Source organism: Ranitomeya imitator, chromosome 7 (assembly GCF_032444005.1).
Source record: "Ranitomeya imitator isolate aRanImi1 chromosome 7, aRanImi1.pri, whole genome shotgun sequence".
In the NCBI taxonomy this organism is placed as follows: domain Eukaryota; kingdom Metazoa; phylum Chordata; class Amphibia; order Anura; family Dendrobatidae; genus Ranitomeya; species Ranitomeya imitator.
Genome location: NC_091288.1, coordinates 131,027,161 through 131,045,776, shown reverse-complemented (window position 1 = coordinate 131,045,776; position 18,616 = coordinate 131,027,161). Strand labels below are relative to the sequence as shown.

General features: G+C 42.8%; 1 protein-coding gene across 5 annotated transcripts in view; it reads right to left on the bottom strand.

Moving 5' to 3' along the window:
- STAT1 (signal transducer and activator of transcription 1) overlaps positions 1–18,616 on the bottom strand; it is a 1,428,390-nt gene that overhangs the window by 1,366,607 nt on the left and 43,167 nt on the right. The gene's annotated exons all lie outside the window — the stretch shown is intronic.

The window sequence follows — 18,616 nt, the reverse complement described above, 5'->3', positions numbered from 1 at the left end:
GGCATTTAAATCACGCTTCCGGCCATCGGACTGGAAATACATACACCGGTTGACCCCGTCACATGATAGGGGGTCATCGGTTCGTCGGCATGACAACCAGAGGTCTCTGAAACGTTTTTTTGGTCGCCGCAACATTGTATTAAAATGCAATAATGGGCGATCAAAAAACGCATCTGCACCAAAATGGTATCATTAAAAACGTCATATCGGCATGAAATTAAATAAGCCCTCACCCAACCTGAGATCAAGAAAATTGGAGACGCCTACGGGTATTGGAAAATTGCACAATTTGTTTTTTTGTTGTTTTTTTTTAGCAAAGTTTGGAAAAAATTTTCACCACTTAGATAAAAAAGAACCTAGACATGTTTGGTGTCTATGAACTCATAATGGCAGGTCAGTTTTAGCATTTAGTTAACGTAGCAAAAAAGCCAAACAAAAAACAAGTATGGGGTTGCCCTTTTTTTGCAATTTCACCACAGTTGGAATTTTTTCTCCATTTTCTAGTACACAACATGGTAAAACCAATGGTCTCATTAAAAGTACAAGTCGTCCCGCAAAAAATAAGCCCTCACATGGCCATATTAACGAAAAAATAAAAAAGTTATGGCTCTGGGAAGGGAAGGAAGGGATCGAAATAAGAAAACACAAAACCGAAAAGAGATCCGGTCATGAAGGGGTTAAATCTATAAACACCAATAGAATAAGCAGAGGTGTCAAAAGAGGGAAGAACAAAGCTAACGTTAATTGTCCAGAAGTTCCTGGACAGCCTCCAAGATCTTGGTGGTGAAAGGGAAGTGGAAGATAACCCCTAGGGGAAAAAAAGGGTTCCACAAGGACACCAGACACCTATAGTTGAGAGTATCAATACAAAAATCACTGCCCAAACCCAATTCTCCCCATCCCAAAATATGGGTTCCTGATAAAGGTCAGAAAGAGATTTTTACATTAGAGAAACCATTGACAGTATATTATTAAGAAAACTAAAATAAACTGGATTGTCACGATCAGCTGCGGCCGCAGATGCGGCCCAGCCCATAGACGCCCCCAAGCCGACCAACCTCAGAAGGCGTGGGGCGTGCGTCCCTCGGGGACGAAATACGGACCCTTTAAACCGCAGAGGGGGACCCGGCCTTCCCGAACTAGGGGAGGGCAGCGACCGGGCTTCTGTCACCGCTGAGCATGTGGACAAGGAAAGAGACACGTAGGACATGATTACACCAATACTTCAGGTATAGAGAAAGTAAAGTTTACTAAAGCAAAGTCACACAGTACATAAACAAAACATGACGATGTCAGGCTCCCGATTCCACACCTCAGAAGGGTACCACCCAGTGGACCCCAAGGCACCAACGGATCAATGAGGCACAGATAGGCGGGACATCAGGACCCAGGCAGGACATCATGGTACACGAGGACATCAGGGTAAAGGCAAGACATCAGGATACAAACAGAACATCAGGACTCAGGAAAGACCTCAGGACACAGGCAGGGCAACAGGACATCAGGGAACAGAAATGATATCACGACATCAGGGTCCATGAGGTCATCAAGACACAGGCAAGACATCAGGGCACAGACAGGACATCTGGACCCAGGGTCATCGGCAGACATCAGACAGGAGTTGTTCGGTTCCGGACATCCGACACGACCTACAGGTACCACCAAAGTCATCAGGCTCCAAGCTCCAGACAGCGGTCATCAGGTTCCAGACTGCAGTCGACAGGCACCGGACATAGGACCTAGGAAGGAACTCAAGCATGATGGTGCAGACACCGCCGTACTGGACATGAGCCAGACGGGGTTAACACCGCATGGTAGTCAGAGCACAGATTAGTAGATGCTCAGCAGAAACACGAGTTTCAAGAGACTCAAAGTCACTGGGAGTGAGGCTCCAGATGCAGATGGATTCCAGGAACATAATCACAGCAGACACAGTTCAGACAGGTTCAGGTACAGGACAGGTACTGGATCAAGGATTCGGGCCTGGAATTACCACCTCCAGGACAGGCGCCAGAACAGGACAAAACAGGAATCAAGGCAAGGACTTTGGTACCAAAACATAGACAGGAGAGGTGCAGGAACACAAACACACATAGCAAAGTTCAAGAGCTTTGTGAGTGTAGCTCAGGCCCCCCCATAGGGCAGGGGAACTTTATATATGAGCTGCCCCTCAGCAATTGGCTGGGGACAGCATTTGAAGTACACACCCTAACCCTGATAAAAGCAGGGGAGGTGTGGCCGCGCAAACCCTAAGCACACACAGAAACCATTACAGCACCAACAGTGCAGGTTCTGAGGCTCAGGGCACCTGACAAACTGCATGCACTGAGCCACGTGGAAAGTCATGCACCAGCCGCAAATGACCTCACAACCTGCGGACAGCTTCACAGCAGCAACCAGGGACCGCACATGAGGAAGGTATGCAGGAGGGCAAATACCTAAATGCCCATGTACGACTGCGCAGCAGAGCAGGGAACTGAGAAGGCTCCATTCAGGTAAAAGCCAACAGTATCCTAGCTCAAATTAGGGGGAAAAGAGTAAAGGGTTAAAGCAAACATATGCATTGTCATGCCAAAAACCAGAAACCGACAGAATGGCATGACATGGATAAACGGACAATACCCTGTCAAGAGATAGTACCTAAAAAAACAGAGAAGTATAGTAACATAAAAGTTCAGACTTGAGTCCCATGTATGCTTCTCCTCCTCCCCCTCCTCATCAACCACCCGACTCCCCTGCTGCTCTTGTCTACCAATTAAAGCCCATTTTTGGAGTAGTACATAACAAAGGGATAACCAATCAAGAGTCCCATGTAATAGTCTCAATGACAATATTAACCAATAATAAGAAAGAAGAAAGCGGGAAAAAGAAGGATACGAGGTTACAACAACTTGGATGTTGCAGGTAAGTCTTTTTGAATAAAGTTCAGTACAGGAGGGAGGTCATGGAGTGTGATGATTGAAGTAGAACAAACATGCGAAGCTCAGATAGGATCTTGTGACAGGCGGTTGTGGCTTTTCTGGCATGATCTTTGAGACAAGTGAGGATATCCTTCTAATGAGAGCCAGTTGGAAATACGAATAGGTTCTTAACCCAGGAAATTAAAAAGAGAGCAGGAAGATATATGTGTCATTTGATGAAAAAGGTAGCTTTCTCTTTTTTTTTACAATTAGATGGAAGGGATGGCCCCACCTGAAAGATGCACCAGTTTCACAGATTTTTGCCAGTAGTGGTTGTAGGAGATGCCTCATGTAGAGAGTACAACCTGATACTTCTGGATAAAGTTTCATCTCCGCTCCATTCATGGATATAGGGCCAGCAACCCAAGTGTTTCATAGAATGTCCTCGTCTGTAAAGTAGTGGAGTCTGCACAAAAAGTCTAATGGGTTATGAACGTCTATGAGGCCCATTCTCATGACCCTATGCACTCTGTTGATGACGAAGGTGGCATCCAAGGGTCTTCGTGAGACTTTGCTAAATAAGGTGGTGATGAAAGATTTGAAGGTCCTCCTGGCCTCTACCTTCTGGCAATCCCTAATACGAATATTGTTTCTTCTATCCCTATTTTTTGGTCGTCGAGAAGAAGAGTCATGTTTTGTACCTGGGAGTTGAGAGTTTCTTGTTTGCCTTCCAGGATTTGAATCCGATCTGAAAGATCTCTAGAGACACCCTCCGTGATTATTGTCCTAGAGGCCAGAAGACAGATTTCCTCTCATAGTAAGGAAAAGGCCTGTTGCGTGAGGCCTCTATCCTCTATGTCAGAGTCAATATCTTGTTTTGTTGGTAAGGCCTGTATTAATTCCCACAATCCACGGAGGTCCAAATGCATCGTTGGAGATTATGTGCTTCCCTGTCGTACAGGAGGGCTGAATTGTTTGTGTAGACTGTGATGCCTCTGCTCCCTCAATATTACAGTAATGTTCAGAATCCTCTGGAGATGGAAGATAGAGGGTGACTCCTTCTGGGAATCATTAGAAGCCTTACGAGTAATGTCTCTGGGACACTTGGCAGATCCCTGTGAGTTACATGATGAGTTAGGCATTGGTTCCATTTTAGGTAAAGAGGAGTTAACCCGTGTGAAAAAAATGCCCGATTGTGTTAATCTGCACTGGATTGGGAGATCTTGTGTCTAGAGCTGTGTTTTCCGGGCATCCCCGGATGGCCGAATAGAAATAGGGTAAGAGAGTCCACTATATAAATACCTGGCATTTAGCATTAGACAGTCTGCTACAACAGAGATAGTCTAAGAGTTGCCTGCTACACTGTGCACCGGCATTAGTTATCCCAGATGTGATTTGGGTTCCCTAAGGATTCTGCTATTCTTTGTATTATGCTGTTTGCAAGTACTTTCCCGTTTCAGGAAAGCATCCACTAAGGATTCTGCAAAGATGAAATGCGTTGGGACGCACTGAGGGATAGTGCAGGGCCTCCATTGCAGGGGAGATGTGGACTGTCCTTGTCAGAGTGAGAGTCTGGGAGGTAGCCTTACAGTGGGTACGGAAAGTATTCTATTCATACCCCTTTAAATGTTTCTCTCTTTGTTTCATTGCAGCCATTTGGTAAATTCAAAAAAGTAATTTTTTTTTCTTCTCATTAATGTACACTCTGCACCCCATCTTGACTGAAAAAATAAATGTAGAAATTTTTAAAAATGTATTAAAAATGAAAAACTGAAATATCACATGGTCATAAGTATTCAGACCCTTTGCTCAATATTGAGTAGAAAAACCCTTTTGAGCTAGTACAGCCATGAATCATTTTAGAATGATGCAACACATTTTTCACACCTGGATTTGGGGATCCTCTGCCATTCTTCCTTGCTCATCCTCTCCAGTTTCCTAAGGTTGGATGGTGAACAGCCATTTTCAGGTGTCTCCAGAGATGATCAATTAGGCTTAGGTCAGGGCTCTGGCTGGGCCAGAATGGCCACAGAGTTGTTGAGCCAGTCAAGAAGAGTTGTTCTGAAGCCACGCCTTTGTTATTTTAGCTGTGTGCTTATGGTCATTGTCTTGTTGGAAGATGAACCTACAGCCAAGTCTGAGGTTCAGAGCACTCTGGAAGAGGTTTTCATCCAGGATATCTCTGTACTTGGCCGCATTCATGTTTCCTTCAATGATCAGTCGTCCTGTCCTTGCAGCTGAAAAACACCTCCATAGCATGATGATGCCACCTCATTGTTTTACAGTTGGGATTGTATTAGGCAGGTGATGAGCAGTGCCTGGTTTTCTCCACACCTACCCCTTAGAATTATGAATAGAAAGGTCTATCTTCATCTCATCAGACCAGAGAATCTTATTTCTCATAGTCTGGGAGTCCTTCATGTGTTTTTTTAGCAAACTCTATGCAGTCTTTCATATGTCTTGCACTGAGGAGAGGCTTCCATCGGGCCACTCTACCATAAAGGCCCAACTGGTGGAGGGCTGCTTGACTTTGTGGAACTTTCTCCCATCTCCCTACTGCATCTCTGGACCTCAGCCACAGTGATCTTAGGGTTCTTCTTTAACGCTCTCACCAAGGTTCTTTTCCCACGATTGCTCAGTTTGGCTGGACGGCCAGGTCTAGGAAGACTTCTGGTGGTCCCAAACTGCTTCCATTTAAGGATTATGGAATCCACTGTGCTCTTACGAACCTTGAGTACTGCAGAAATTCTGTTGTAACTTTGGCCAGTTCTATGCCTTGCCACAATTCTGTCTGAGCTCCTTGGCCAGTTCCTTTGACCTCATGATTCTCATTTGGTCTGACATGCACTGTGAGCTGTGAGGTCTTACATAGACAGGTGTGTGCCTTTCCAAATCAAGTCCTGTCAGTTTAATTTAAACACAGCTGGCCTCCAATGAAGGAGTAGAACCATCTCAAAGAGGATCACAAGGAAATGGACAGCATGCAGGCCCAGATTGCTAATCTGCCCAACTGGGCAGACCGCCGGTGGGCTGGCGGCTAAGTTGGCTGCCGCCGACCCTTTAAGACGGGTGGGGAACCTCTGGCCCGCGGGCCGCAGGCAGGTCCCCGCAGTCTGCAATTCTCCGGCGGCAGCGAATCCTGCTAGCTGTTTAAAGCCCAAGTGCACGCAGCGTTCATTACAGAACGCTGCCTGCACATGAATGCTGATGTCATCAGGGTGGGCAGGGTTAGTGGGTGGGATTAGCACCAAAGTGGGCAAGGTTAACACAGGGGTGGGCGGGGTTAGTGCCCAATGCTCTCCTGTTGTGTCCCGGAAGAGGAGCTGCTCCCAGCCAGAGAGAGTCCAGAGCGATCTCTGTGCTGGCAGCTCAGTGCCTGTCTGCAGGTAATTTCTGTGCCTGGTGATCTGTGCTTGCCTCTCAGCTATGTGCCCCAAAATAATCTGTGCCCCCCAACTATATGCCCCTTGAGATCTGAGCCCCCCAACTATATGCCCCCTGTGATCTGTGCCCCCAAACAATATGCACCCCTGTGATCTCTGTGGCTCCCAGCTTTCTGCCCCGTGATCCCTGCTATGTAACCCCCTGTGATATTTGTGCTCCCATGTGATCTCTGTGCCCTCCAGCTATGTGCCCTCCTGTGATTTTTGTGCCACCTCAATTATTGGAATTACATGTGTTTTTTTATACTCATGCGTATTTCCTTTGTGTGTTGGAACCAAAAAAAAAAAGAAAAAAAAGAAAAAAAGGGCAAATTGGACAATATTTCATACAAACCCTTAAAAATGAACTGGACAAAATTGTTAGCATATTTTCAAAATTGTAGCCACATACAGTAACTTTATTTCAAGCATGTGATGCTCATTTAAACTCACCCATGGCAAATAGAGGGTGAGCAATATGAAAATCACACCTGAAACCAGATAAAAAGGGTAATAGTGGACTCAATCTTTGCATTGTGTGTGCTACACTAAAGGCCCCGTCACACATAGCGACGCTGCAGCGATACCGACAACGATCCGGATCGCTGCAGCGTCGCTGTTTGGTCGCTGGAGAGCTGTCACACAGACAGCTCTCCAGCGACCAACGATCCCGAGGTCCCCGGTAACCAGGGTAAACATCGGGTAACTAAGCGCAGGTCCGCGCTTAGTAACCCGATGTTTACCCTGGTTACCATCGTTAAAGTAAAAAAAAAACAAACGCTACATACTTACCTACCGCTGTCTGTCCTCGGCGCTCTGCTTCTCTGGTCTGGCTGTGAGCACAGCGGCCGGAAAGCAGAGCGGTGACGTCACCGCTCTGCTTTCCGGCTGACCGGCGCTCACAACCAGACCAGAGAAGCAGAGCGCCGAGGACAGACAGCGATAGGCAAGTATGTAGCGTTTGTTTTTTTACTTTTAGGATGGTAACCAGGGTAAACATCGGGTTACTAAGCGCGGCCCTGCGCTTAGTTACCCGATGTTTACCCTGGTTACCAGCGAAGACATCGCTGAATCGGCGTCACACACGCCGATTCAGCGATGTCAGCGGGACCTCAACGATCAAAAAATGGCCCAGGCCATTCCGACACGACCAGCGATCTCACAGCAGGGGCCTGATCGCTGGTACGTGTCACACATAGCGAGATCGCTACTGAGATCGCTGTTGCGTCACAAAACTTGTGACTCAGCAGCGATCTCGCTAGCGATCTCGCTGTGTGTGACGGGGCCTTAAGCATAAAGAACAGAGACAGAAGACGACTGTTTGGGGACTTGAGAATGAAAATTGTTGAACAATACAAACAATCTCAACGTTACAAGTCTATCTCCAGAGTTCTCCTGGTCCAGATGAATTACATTCTACAGTAGGTTACTTAAAGTATTAGCTGAGGAAATTGGAGAACCACTTACACAGTGCAAGGAAGCTGACTCCGGGGGACGCGACAGACACCGGAATGTAAGTATGTAGTGTTTTTTGTTTTTTTTTTTTACATTTACAATGGTAACCAGGGTAAACATCGAGTTACTAAGCGCGGCCCTGCGCTTAGTAACCCGATGTTTACCCTGGTTACCTGGGGGACTTCGGCATCGTTGGTCGCTGGAGAGCTGTCTGTGTGACAGCTCTCCAGCGACCACACAACGACTAAACAGCGACGCTGCAGCGATCGGCATCGTTGTCTATATCGCTGCAGCGTCGCTTAATGTGACGGTACCTTTACAGAATGTTATTTAACACATAGAAATTCAAGACTACATCTGGGCAAGAAAAACAAAAATGACATCTACAGAATGGGGGAACAGAACTAAGTAACAGCTCGTGTGAAAAAGACTTGGATTTACTAAAAGATCACAGACTGCACACGAGTAAACAGTATGATGCAGCAGCAAAAATGGCAAACCCAGTTCTGGGATGTATTAAGAGAAGAATAAAGTCTTGATAACGTGAACTAATTATTCGCCCTCTACTCCTTCATGGTAGGCATCATCTGTAAAACTGTGTCCAGTTCTGGGTACGACATTTTAAAAATGTCACCGAAAACTGGAGCAAGTTCAGAAAAGAGCTACCAGGATGGTGAGAGTACTGCAAAGTACGTGTATGTCCTATGAGAAATGATTAAGGGAGCTGGGAACGTTTAGCTCGCAAATAAAAAAGGCTAAGAGGAGACTTAATAGCTGTCCACAAATATCTAAAGGGATGTCACTACGTAGAAGGATCATCCTTATTCATCCATCATACATCCATCATCCATCATCCATCCATTACTTAAAAAACCATCCCTCGATCAAAACTGTGCCGCTAATTATAGACCTGTCTCTAATCTTCCCTTCATCTCTAAACTCCTCGAACGCCTGGTCCACTCCCGTCTTACCCGCTATCTCTCAGATAACTCTCTTCTCGACCCTCTTCAATCTGGCTTCCGCTCTTTACACTCTACTGAAACTGCCCTCATTAAAGTCTCTAATGACCTACTAACAGCTAAATCTAATGGTCACTACTCCATGCTAATTCTCTTGGATCTCTCTGCAGCATTCGACACTGTGGATCATCAGCTCCTCCTCACTATGCTCCGCTCCATCGGCCTCAAGGACACCGTTCTCTCCTGGTTCTCCTCCTATCTCTCTGACCGATCCTTCACTGTATGTTTTGCTGGTTCCTCCTCCTCTCACCTTCCCCTTACTGTTGGGGTTCCTCAAGGATCAGTCCTAGGCCCCCTACTCTTCTCGTTGTATACTGCCCCTATTGGACAAACAATCAGTAGATTTGGTTTCCAGTACCATCTCTATGCTGACGACACCCAATTATACACTTCTGCTCCCGATATCACACCGACCTTTTTAGAAAACACCAGTGATTGTCTTACCGCTGTCTCTAACATCATGTCCTCCCTCTATCTGAAACTAAACCTGTCAAAAACTGAACTCCTCGTGTTCTCTCCCTCTACTAACCTACCTTTGCCTGACATTGCCATCTCCGTGTGCGGTTCCACCATTACTCCAAAGCAACATGCCCGCTGCCTTGGGGTCATCCTTGATTCTGACCTTTCATTCACCCCCTACATCCGATCACTGGCTCGCTCTTCTTACCTGCATCTCAAAAACATTTCTAGAATTCGCCCTTTTCTTACTTTCGACTCTGCAAAAACTCTGACTGTTTCACTTATTCATTCTCGTCTGGACTATTGTAACTCTCTACTAATCGGTCTCCCTCTTGCAAAACTCTCCCCGCTCCAATCTGTCCTGAATGCTGCAGCCAGGATCATATTCCTCACCAACCGTTACACCGATGCCTCTACCCTGTGCCAGTCATTACACTGGCTACCCATCCACTCCAGAATCCAGTACCAGCCAGGGAGCTTTCTAGGTAATTTCCCACGATCTATGAACAGCCAGCAGAGGGCGCCTCACCGCAAATGAAGCTAAATATAGATCATTGATCTATTTTTAGCCTCATTCCCTGGGGTTTTGCAGCGAGGAGGAGCAGCCTGCATTAGCACAGCTCCTTGCTGCAAAATGTTTTAACCCCTTCAGAAGGATTTACATCGTTGGACGTTACAGATCTGCGGAGGGTAAGTATATTGTTGGTTTATTATGTTTTTTTACTCACAGAACGAGGGTCTTCAGTGACTGGATTGGGCGTTGAATAAAATACTGCAACACCCATTGTTTTTATTTCATTAAAATAATTTTAAATAATGTGTTTGTGTTTTATTTAACCCTTCACTACAATTGGATTAATAATGGATAGGTGTCATAATTGACGCCTCTCCATTATTAATTAGGCTTAATGTCACCTTACAATAGCAAGGTGGCATTAACCCTTCATTACCCCATATCCCACCGCTACACGGGAATGGGAAGAGAGTGGCCAAGTGCCAGAATAGGCTCATCTTCCAGATGTGCCTTTTCTGGGGTGGCTGGGGGCAGATATTTTTAGCCAGGGGGGGGGCCAATAACCGTGGACCCTCTCCAGGCTATTAATATCTGCCCTCAGTCACTGGCTTTACTACTCTGGCGGAGAAAATTGCGCGGGAGCCCACGCCAATTTTTTCCGCCATTTAACCCTTTATTTTAAGAGCTAGAACGGCCAAATTTTGCAGATACACACTACTGACATTAGTAGTGTGGAATCTGCAAAAAAAATGGAGAGAAGACATGGTTTACTGTATGTAAACCATGTCTCAAATCATGTCGGGTTTTAGGAAGGAGAAAGAAAAAGCCGGTAATTGAATTACCGGCTTTCAAGCTGTATAGCGCTGGAATAAATAATAATATATATACATATATGTGTCTCACTGACATATATATATACCTATTCTATGTGTACACATTTATTCTACCTATTGGACTGTAAGCTGTCAGTGTGATTTTACTGTACACCGCACTGAATTACCGGCTTTTCTCTCTAACACCGCTGCGTATTTCTCGCAAGTCACACTGCTTGTCCGTGTGTAATCCGTATTTTTCACGCTTCCATAGACTTTCATTGGCGTATTTCTTGCGCAGTACGGTGACAAACGCAGCATGCTGCGATTTTGTACGGCCGTAGAAAGCCGTATAATACTGATCAGTAAAATACGGCAAATAGGAGCAGGGGCATAGAGAATAATTGTGCGTATTTTTTGCGAGTTTTACGGACGTAGATTCTGCGCTCTTACGTCCGTAAAACTCGCAAGTGTGACGCCGGCCTTAGCCCTCTGTGTCTGTACTGCTACATACTTAGGCAGGTAACTGGTTCATGCAGCTTTACATGAACACCTGAGCCTTACACTATAGCTGGTCCGAATAACTAAAGCAATTGTTACCATCCACCTCTCGTGTCTCCCCTTTTCCCCATAGTTTGTAAGCTTGCGAGCAGGGCCCTCACTCCTCCTGGTATCTGTTTTGAACTGTATTTCTGTTATGCTGTAATGTCTATTGTCTGTACAAGTCCCCTCTATAATTTGTAAAGCGCTGCGGAATATGTTGGCGCTATATAAATAAAAATTATTATTATTATTATTATTATTATTATTATTCTCATTTGGACATGAAAACATGATAAGTCATGGAATGAAACTGAAAAGGGAAAGGTTACAGAATAGATATTAGAAATAAACTTTTTTGACAGTAAGTGCAATGCTAGTACATTGCAATGCATTATACCTTCAATCAAAAGTTTAAAAAAAAGTCCCAAAGTCCCATAAAGGGACTAGGTAAAAAAGGGAGAAAAAAAATTGTAAAAATTTACAAAATAAAAAAATCCACTAATAAATACACATTTTTATGTAAAAAAAAAGTACACACTTGGTATCACCGCGTTCGGAACAATCCGATCTATAAAAGTGTCATGCTAGTTAAGCCCATCAGTGAACGCCGTAAAAAAAACACAAAAAAGTAATAAACTATGCTTTATCATCATACTGGTTGGAAAAAGTTGAATAAAGCGAGAACAAAAAGATGAATGTAAATAAAAGTAGTATAACTGAAAATGCCATCTTGTCCCAGAAAAAACAAGCTGCCATACAGCTACATCAGTGGAAAAATAAAAAAGTTATAGCTCTCAGAATAAAGCAATGCAAAAATAATTTTTTATAAATAAGTTTTTATTGTGTAAAAGCGCCAAAACATTAAAAAAATATAAATGTGGCATCACTGCAATCATTCTGACCTGAAGAATAAAGCGGCCATATCAATTTTACCACACGCTGAATAGAGAAAAAAAACAAAAAAAAAAAAAAAACAATTCCTGAATCACTGGTTTTTGTTCATTCTGCCTCCACAAAAATCGAAATAGAAAGTGATAAAAAAATGTCATGTGCCCAAATATGGTACCAATAAAAAAAGTAAACTTGTCCCACAAAAAACAAGACCTCACAGGACTGTGTGCCAAAATATGGAAAAATTATAGCTCTCAAAATATGGCAATGCAAAAACTTCATCTTGCAAAAAAAAGCATCTTTTAGTGTGTGACAGCAGCCGAACAAAAAACCAATAAAAATATAGTATCGCTGTAATTGTACCGACTCGAAGAATAAAGTCACCAAATCACTTATAGCGCACGAGGAACAGCGTAAAAAATAAATAAAACCAATTCTTTACCTGCTGTGGATTTGTTCATTCTGCCTCCCAATGATCGCAGTAAGGCTTGGCGCACATTTATCTTGCGCTCTACACTGAGTGCTTACACTGGGGTTTACATGTAAATCTCTGAAATACGTGATTCAGACACAAATGCCGGTGGAAGATTCCCTATAATGAGGCAGATTGAGGCATTGTGAACTCCATAGGACCTGTGATCCGGCAGTGTCCATCTTTTTAGGCGTGCATAAAAATGCGGTCCACCATAGTTTTGTGCACCTATGAAAGGAAGGACAACGCTGAACAGAGGCCAGACGGAGTCCAGAGTAACTCTGCTACCTCTTTATAGTGATTGGATCACTCGGAGTTTTCATCTATCATGTCACTCAAAGATTTAGATGGACACCCCAAAGTAAGTGCTCAGCGTGGAGCACCGGATAAATGTGATCACAAACATTATGAAAAATACTTCCAATAAAAGCTTCAATTCAATCTACAAAAAAAGCGAGCCCTCACTCAGGTCCATCATCTGTTAACAGAAATATAGGAGGCTTCCACGTTACAGGAAGCACAAAGGCTCTGGAAAAGCAAAATAGCTCACTGCCCCCAAAAATAAATTCAGTGAATTCTGCGCTCCCAAATTCAAATGCCCTTCTGAGCCCTAGTGTGCATAAACTACCTTTAGCGTTCGCATTTGACAGGGATATAATTTCCAAAATGGGGTCACATGAGGGGATTCTGCTCTCTAGTACTTAGGGACTCGGTATAGGGAGTCCGCAAACTATTGTAGAAAAATCTGCACTCCAGGAGGCAAATAGCGCTCCATCCCTATGGACACTCTCCGCGTGGCTAAGCAGTACTGTACAGCCACATGTGGGGTCTTTCTATATTCAGCAGTAATTGTGGGACAATTTCTGATGCCAATTTTACCCAATTCTTGTGTGAAAATGATAAATATTGAGGCTAAAGCAAAATAGTTGTGGCAAAAATGTAATTATTTTATATGCACTGCACAATGGTATAAAATTCTGTAACCCAACGATGGTTTCAAAATGATCACTGCACCCCTAGATTAATTCAAGAGGTGTATTTTGTAAAATGGGATCACTCATGAGGAGTCCTGCTGTTCTGGCACCTCAGGGGGCTCTCTCAGTGGCTCATGGCACTCTCAAACCATAATAGTAAAGTCTGCACTATTATATGGGGCTCCATCCGTTTTGAGCTTTACACTGTGCCTCAAAAGTAGTCTTCACCCACACATGGGGTATTGGCACAATCAGAAGAAATTGCACAACAAATTTCTCGGTCCATATTTTCCTCTTACCCTTGGGAAAATAAAAAATTTGGGGCTAAGAAAAATTGTGGGAAAAACGTGATTTTTTTTTATTTTTTTAGCTCTGTTATCAAGTTCTGTAAAGTACCTGGTGGTTCAAGATGCTCACCACAAATCTAGATAAGTTCCTTGAGGGGTCTAGTTACCAAAATGGTATCACTTTTGTGGAGTTCACACTGTTTAGGCACATTGGGGGCCCTCCAAAAGGGACATGGCATTCACTCTCGATTACAGTCAATTTTATGTTCAAAAAGTCAAGCCTTGCTCCTTCCTTTCCGGGTCCTGCAGTGTGCCCAAACAGTGGTCTTCCTCCACACATGGGGGTATCAGCATACTTAGGAGAACTTGCACAACAATTTTTGTGGTCCATTTTCTCCTACTACCTTTGTTAAAATAAAAAAATTGGTGCTGAAAGATGATTTTTATGGAAAAAAATTGATTTTTAATTTTCAAGGCTCTACGTTATAAACTTACGTGAATCACTTGGGGGTTCAGGGTGCTCAACAAACATCTAGATAACTCCCTTGAGGGGTCTAATTTCCAAAGTGGGGTCACTTGTTGGGGGTTTCCACTGTTTAGGCACATAAGGGGCTCTCCAAACACGACATGGCGTCCGCTCTTGATTGCAGCCAATTTTACATTCAAAACCTCAAACTTCAAAGCCCTGTCGTGCGCCTAAAGAGTAGTCTCCCTCCACAAATGGGGTATCAGCGTACTCAGCAGAAATTGCACAACAAATATTGTGGTTAATTTTCTCTTGATACCCATCAAAAAATTTAAAATGGGTCCGAAGCAAAAATTTTGGGGGAAAAAGTTAAATGTTCATTTTTTTTCATTCCACATTGCTTCAGTTCTCGTGAAGCACCTGAAGGGTTAATAAACTTCTTGAATGTGGTTTTGAACACCATGAGGGGTGCTGTTTTTAAAATTGTGTCACTTTTGGGTATTTTCTGTCATATATGCCCCCAAAGTCACTTCAAATATGATGGAGTCCCTAAAAAAATGGTTTTGTAAATTTTGTTGGCAAAATTAGAAATCTGTGGTTAAATTTAATCCCTTATAACTTCCTAACAAAAAAAATTGTTTCAAAATTTGTGCTGATGTAAAGTAGACATGTGGGAAATGTTATTTATTATCTATTTTGTGTGACATAATGCTCTGATTTAGGGGCATACAAATTAAAAATGTAAAAATAGTAAAATTTACAAAATTTTTGCTAAATTTTATTTATTTTTTCACAAATAAACACAAGTAATTTTGAAGAAATGTTAGCACTATTATAAAGTACAATATGTCACGAAAAAATAGTCTTAGAATCAGTGGGATCCGTTGAAGCACTCCAGAGTTATAACCACAGAAAGTGAAAGTGGTCAGATTTCAAAACTAAGGCCTGGTCATTAACCTACAAAGTGGCTTGGTCCTGGGTTAATTTGAATAATTTTCTGCAATAATTTCAAGGGTGCCAACACTTTCAGCCAGGATGTTAACCCCTTAGTGACGGAGCCAAATTTTGGAAATCTGACCAGTGTCACTTTATGTGGTAATAACTCTGGAACGCTTCAACAAAGCCCAGTGATTTTGAGATTGTTTTTCGTGACACATTATACTTTATGATAATGGTAAATTTAGGTTGATATGCTTTATGTTTATTTATAAAAAATATCAGAAATTTGATTTTTTTTTTTTAAAAATTAGCAATTTTCAAACTTTGAATGATTATCCCTTTAATCCCGATACTCATACCACAGCAAACCATTAATAAATAACATTTCCCTCATGTCTGCTTTACATGAGCACCATTTGCAAAATGTTATTTTATTTTGTTAGCATTTTAGGAGGATTAAAAATGTAGCAACAATTTAAATTTTTTTCAAGGAAATTTACAAAATGTATTTTTTTAGGGACCTATCCATGTTTGAAGTGAATTTGGGGGTCCTATATATAGGGAAATCCCCACAAGTGATACCATTTTAAAAACAGCACTGTTGTGAATTCTGTTTTTGGGCTCCCTCTGGTGGTTACTGATGGTACTGGGTGACTTGTGTTCTCTGCGGTCTCTGGTGTCCACCTGTTCCATCAGGATATGGGAGTTTCCTATTTAACCTGGCTTTCTTGTCATTTCCTCGCCGGCTATCAATGTAATCAGTGTGTCTTTTTACCTCTGCTACCCGCTTCTGTAATCTTCAGGACAAGCTAAGTTTTGATTTTCCTGTTCCACGTTTTGCTTTATTTTTGTCTTGTCCAGCTTGCAGATATGTGATTTCTTGCTGCTGGTTGCTCTTGTGGGCTGAAATTACTCCTCATGTTCCATGAGTTGGCACATGAGTTCAAGTAATTTCAGGATGGTTTTTTGAAGGGTTTTTCGCTGACCGCGCAGTTCACTTTTGTATCCTCTGCTATCTAGCTTTAGCGGGCCTCATTTTGCTGAATCTGTTTTCATAACTACGTATGTGCTTTCCTCTTATTTCACCGTTATTACATGTGGGGGGCTGCTATTTCTGTGGGGTGTTTCTCTGGAGGCAAGAGAGGTCTGTGTTTCTTCTAATAGGGGAAGTTAGTCCTTCGGCTGGCGCGAGACGTCTAGAATCATCGTAGGCACGTTCCCCGGCTACAGCTAGTTGTGTGTTTAGGTTCAGTATCGCGGTCAGCTCAGGTTCCATCACCCTAGAGCTTGTTTTGCTTTTGTGCTTGTCCTTTTGTGATCCCCTGCCATTGGGATCATGACACAGCACCCCCTGTCATATTGAAAACTGCAGTCAGGTCATTTGTTAACCCTTTGGGTGATTTTCAGGAATTAATGCAAAGTGGCATGACAAAAATTAAAATGCGTATTTTTATCACCTAAATGTCACTAACTTCTGAACAGGTTACTACAGCCGTCAGACTTCTAAGGCCGCTATTTGGTCATGAATTTCCATCACAAACATCAGGACAATGCAATCATGATCTGAGATCCACCAATTGGGATAAAGAGGAAGCCCCTACAGCCTGTTAACCATTTATAATGATGTAGTCACTATTGACATCAGGAGGGCGTTAAACTAGAAGAAGAGGGGACGGGAAGAAAAACATTAGACTTGAACAAAGAAGACCCAGGAAAACATACTCAGAAGGGAGGTAAGAACATCAAGCCTGACAAACAAGATGGAAGAACTAGAAGCAGAAATATCTACAGGTAACTCTGACATAGTGGGAATAACCGAGACATGGTTAGATGAAAGCTATGACTGGGCAGTTAACTTACAGGGTTACAGTCTGTTTAGAAAGGATCGTAAAAATCGGAGAGGAGGAGGGGTTTGTCTCTATGTAAAGTCTTGTCTAAAGTCCACTTTAAGGGAGGATATTAGCGAAGGAAATGAGGATGTCGAGTCCATATGGGTCGAAATTCATGGAGGGAAAAATGGTAACAAAATTCTCATTGGGGTCTGTTACAAACCCCCAAATATAACAGAAACCATGGAAAGTCTACTTCTAAAGCAGATAGATGAAGCTGCAACCCATAATGAGGTCCTGGTTATGGGGGACTTTAACTACCCGGATATTAACTGGGAAACAGAAACCTGTGAAACCCATAAAGGCAACAGGTTTCTGCTAATAACCAAGAAAAATTATCTTTCACAATTGGTGCAGAATCCAACCAGAGGAGCAGCACTTTTAGACCTAATACTATCTAATAGACCTGACAGAATAACAAATCTGCAGGTGGTTGGGCATCTAGGAAATAGCGACCACAATATTGTGCAGTTTTACCTGTCTTTCACTAGGGGGACTTGTCAGGGAGTCACAAAAACACTGAACTTTAGGAAGGCAAAGTTTGACCAGCTTAGAGATGCCCTTAATCTGGTAGACTGGGACAATATCCTCAGAAATAAGAATACAGATAATAAATGGGAAATGTTTAAGAACATTCTAAATAGGCAGTGTAAGCGGTTTATACCTTGTGGGAATAAAAGGACTAGAAATAGGAAAAACCCAATGTGGCTAAACAAAGAAGGCAGGCAATTAACAGTAAAAAGAAAGCATTTGCACTACTAAAGCAGGATGGCACCATTGAAGCTCTAAAAAACTATAGGGAGAAAAATACTTTATCTAAAAAACTAATTAAAGCTGCCAAAAAGGAAACAGAGAAGCACATTGCTAAGGAGAGTAAAACTAATCCCAAACTGTTCTTCAACTATATCAGTAGTAAAAGAATAAAAACTGAAAATGTAGGCCCCTTAAAAAATAGTGAGGAAAGAATGGTTGTAGATGACGAGGAAAAAGCTAACATATTAAACACCTTCTTCTCCACGGTATTCACGGTGGAAAATGAAATGCTAGGTGAAATCCCAAGAAACAATGAAAACCCTATATTAAGGGTCACCAATCTAACCCAAGAAGAGGTGCGAAACCGGCTAAATAAGATTAAAATAGATAAATCTCCGGGTCCGGATGGCATACACCCACGAGTACTAAGAGAACTAAGTAATGTAATAGATAAACCATTATTTCTTATTTTTAGGGACTCTATAGCGACAGGGTCTGTTCCTCAGGACTGGTGCATAGCAAATGTGGTGCCAATATTCAAAAAGGGCTCTAAAAGTGAACCTGGAAATTATAGGCCAGTAAGTCTAACCTCTATTGTTGGTAAAATATTTGAAGGGTTTCTGAGGGATGTTATTCTGGATTATCTCAATGAGAATAACTGTTTAACTCCATATCAGCATGGGTTTATGAGAAATCGCTCCTGTCAAACCAATCTAATCAGTTTTTATGAAGAGGTAAGCTATAGGCTGGACCACGGTGAGTCATTGGACGTGGTATATCTCGATTTTTCCAAAGCGTTTGATACCGTGCCGCACAAGAGG